This window comes from Zea mays, chromosome 1 (genome assembly GCF_902167145.1).
Source record: "Zea mays cultivar B73 chromosome 1, Zm-B73-REFERENCE-NAM-5.0, whole genome shotgun sequence".
Taxonomy (NCBI): Eukaryota; Viridiplantae; Streptophyta; class Magnoliopsida; order Poales; family Poaceae; genus Zea; species Zea mays.
The window spans coordinates 253,876,975-253,881,436 of record NC_050096.1 but is presented as its reverse complement, the minus strand read 5'-3'; positions in this window follow the sequence as shown (position 1 = coordinate 253,881,436).

The window sequence follows — 4,462 nt, the reverse complement described above, 5'->3', positions numbered from 1 at the left end:
TCTTTTAAGATAAGATGGAGCTATTAGGCTAGATATATTCTAATGGGGATAATCTAGGTTTATTTAGGTATCTTATGAATTATATTTATGTCTATATGTATATGCAGATGTAATTGTGGACATTACTCCACAACCCATCACATTCAATCAAAGATCCAAATCATACAAGTATCATAAGAACAAGCAATCAAGTGTATAGATACCTTAAAAAAATACTTTTGTTTTTGTTCCTAATAGTAGGTCTCCTATTCCTAAAAGTCACTTTAGGTGCAGGATTTCAAAGTGTGAAATCCACATTTGTCTTTAGAAAAGAAAAGGTAAGAATAATCAGAGTAAAGCGGAATTAGATGAGAAAAGATTAAGAAAAGCTTAGAAAAGAATCAGAGTAGCAAAGGTAAGTAAGTAAGGGGTGTCCAGTTCTATCTAGGTTTCGTCCTACAGTCAACATTCCTCTGATACCACTTCTGTCACACCCGGATTTTAGGGGTCCAAAACCCGGGCGCGAACATAAACACCAGGTGTGCTGGGACCAAGTCTCACACATATGATGCATAGTGGCACAGGATCGAATGTCACATCTTTACTATATAACAAGAGTTCTGTACAAAATAAATAATTACATTATAAGGAGACAACGGTCCAGCAACCCAAAGTTGACTGGGAGATGACGGCCTAGACCTCTCACGAACTCGCCACAGCATCCTCCATGCGCCTCATCCTGCGGTACCTGTTCTTGACCTGTGGGGGGGGTGTGAGACAGCAAGAGTGAGCTCACATACGTTCATCGCTCAACAAGTTGTGGGGAATAATGTGCATGAACTCGCCAAAGGTGGGAGCTCACGTGAAGTGTAAGGCTTACCAAAGAGGATGGTTAGAGCTGAGCATTGCTTTTAAAGTTGGTCAAAATTTTATTAGCAATTACTAAGTATAAGTAAATACCAACCCAATTAAGTAGTAGAACAAAAGTAACAACATCACCTGTGATGCAATGCATATGACAAATTGAGTTTAAGTTCCATAATTTAATCATCAGAGAGTCCTGAGCTGCTCATGACCGTGAGCTCGGCTAGTATACCAGTTTTACACTCTACAGAGGTTGTACCCTTTACCCACAAGTCATGTTACCCGTCTGCCAAGGGATCGCGACTTCCCATACACCTCTACCGAGGAGGCGAGGCAGGGTAACACTACGAGGCCTTTACAAAGTTCCACTAGCTTCAGAAAACCCGCTACAGTTTATAGGAAGCTCCAATGCAGGAATCCCTTGCAGGACCGCCATCGCAGCAAAATCCTCCTGAGGGCCTCCCTACACTGACCACTCCCCTACTGCCCTTGCCCCTTTCGGGTAAGGTAGTCCTCCACTAGCTTTCCTAATTAATCAGCCAAGGGCGTCCATAAACCCTTGTGGTGGCACGTGTTTCTCAAGTTAAGCTCTATGTTCCAATTAACATTTAATGATCTTGTCATGAACACAAATGAAATAACAACATAATTGGAACATAGATATAATGAAATATTAACCCAAAACCATCTAAACAGTAGCAGAACTACCCAAGTGATTCAGGGGTAAACAAGGTATTCAGGATAAACAAACTAGGGTGACCTATTGGGTCCCATCAAAATTAACCTATGCAGATCATTATGATTAATTAGAACATGAGTGGGTAAAAGAAGTGATCAAGGGCACAACTTGCCTGGCACTTGTGATTCCCGGTACCAACTTGCTCTTCCGATGACTCGTGTCCTCACTACTAAACGTAGCAATACAGAAAAACATGTATAGGCAATATTAACATTACACCAAACATAAGATAAACTGCATAATAATAATCTACGCGACGTTACGAGATCGTAGAAACAAGAACCACTAAATTCGGAGCTACGATTATTAAGTTATGAATTTCTGGAGTTATTGAGTACTTAGAACAGATTAATTTGAATGAACAATTTTAATTCAAGTTTCATGGCTAAACAATGTTTTTAATTGATAGACAATATTAATACAAATTTATTGAAACTGGAATGGATCAATTTGGACTTAATATGAATTTTATACTAATTAAACAAGTTTCTGGAATTACTTTTGTATTAAAAATCATTTTCTATAATTAATTTTCTATTTCCATTGTTCTCTGGACTGGGCATCAAAAACAAAGAAACGCAGGGGCTAACTCGAAATATTTCCCAGACTCAGGCGCATCCCGCGGGGAACGGCGGGTTTATTACCTTAAATCACGAGGGCTTTTATGTAAAGTTGGCTCGGCTGAAAAGGTATCAAGCGATCCGAGCCACCCGATCTAAAATCTGGGGTCCAGATTAGATCTAGAACCCAATGATCGAGCGATCAACGCGGACCGCCGGTATCCAGATGGACGGTTCTGATTTAAAATGGCTGGATCTATCCTAACGCGATAGATCAAAATCGGACGGCTCTGCCCTCACTCTAGCGAACCGGTATGCATCGTCTAATTATCACCGTTGCCCTAAAAATCTACGGTGCAGGATGCCCCAACCCAAGACATCGCCGGCGACGATGAACAGACCCCAGTCGCGGCGGCGCCATTGATGGGGCACGGTGGTACGAAGAAACTATCACCCGAACTTGACTCAAATCATTGATAAACGACACATAGCTAGAGGCGAATGACTGGGGAAACTTCTTACCGATCTTGCCGCAGAGTTGGACGCTGGCCACGGCGAGCGGTGTTCTGCGGCGGATTCATGGCATCGTTGCGCGACGGCGAGAAATTCCACGTATCCCAGCGAGCCTCCCCGACCACCTGCATCCGCCGAGTCCACCGCACCGGTGAGATCCCAAGTCAGCGGTGGCGGCATCGCCCTTTCCCCCGAGCGCGCGGAGCGATGGCGGCCGAGGCTATGCAGCGAGGATAATGAGGGGGAGACGGCTTGGCCCAACACCTTTTTATGCGCGCGAGTCCGTTTGGGGGGAGAAGTGACGCCAGCTGCGCCCGCAACCGAGTCTGGTTCAACGGCCCCGCGCGGATTCAAGGGAGGTCAACGAACGAACTCCCGCGGATGCGGGGAATTCTGTTGAGGCAGCGCCGTGCGCGAGGTCGGTTGCAAGGGGAAAGACCCAGCTGACGAGCGGGTCCCGCCAAGCAGTGAATCGAGTGGTCACAAGCACGGAGCGGGGAATTGGCTGACTGGTGGGGCCAATCGCGCGCAGCAACGACGGGTATCAGGCTCATGGCGGCCGCATTCTGTTGAGCCCGCGGGAGGTGGGAGAACGAAGACGGCGCTGACCCGGGTCCCACGTGGAAGTGGCTAGGGGGGCACGAAGTGGGCCGGCGGGTTGAAGAGTGGAGGTGGGCCGCGACGAAGAGAGTTTTGGCCCACGCAGGTGAAGCTTTCCCCTTTTTTTCTTATTTCTTTTGTCTTCTTTCAATTAAAATTCAAATCTGCTTCGGTTTTAAACCTAAATTAAAATGCAAAATTCAAAGATCCAGTATGAAGTGCAACAATTTTATATGAATTACTTTATTTACCTACTTAGGCTAATATTTCCAATATGCACCACACGAAAATAATATCAGTATGAGATGCACATTTCTCAAGTTATTTATTGGTTACTTGAATAATTCGAGACTATCACTTGAATATGTAAAAGGAAAGGAGCAGTTAAATATCCAATGATTCTAAAATTCTCAAAACCCTGACCTAATTATATTTATTTATTTATATCGTTTTTTTTCTGATACAATTTTTTTGGGCTTTACAGGAGCACAGGATGATCAAGTTGAAGAGGAAGAAGCACCTCAGGCACCTCCAACCCAAGTTCGAGCGACGATCCAAAGGGATCATCCCGTCGACCAAATATTGGGTGATATTAGCTAGGGAGTAACTACTCGTTCAAGATTAGTTAATTTCTGTGAGCATTACTCCTTTGTCTCTTCTATTGAGCCTTTCAGGGTAGAAGAGGCCTTGCTAGATCTGGACTGGGTGTTGGCCATGCAGGAGGAACTCAACAATTTCAAGCGCAATGAAGTTTGGACACTGGTGCCTCGTCCCAAGCAAAATGTTGTGGGAACCAAATGGGTGTTTCGCAACAAACAGGACGAGCACGGGGTGGTGACGAGGAACAAGGCTCGACTTGTGGCAAAAGGTTATGCCCAAGTCGCAGGTTTGGACTTTGAGGAGACGTTTGCTCCTGTGGCTAGGCTAGAATCAATTCGTATTTTGCTAGCATATGCCGCTCACCATTCTTTCAGGTTGTACCAAATGGATGTGAAGAGCGCTTTCCTCAACGGGCCGATCAAGGAGGAGGTGTACGTGGAGCAACCCCCTGGCTTCGAGGATGAACGGTACCCCGACCACGTGTGTATGCTCTCTAAGGCGCTCTATGGACTTAAGCAAGCCCCAAGAGCATGGTATGAATGCCTTAGAGACTTTTTAATTGCTAATGCTTTCAAGGTTGGGAAAGCCGATCCAACTCTTTTCACTA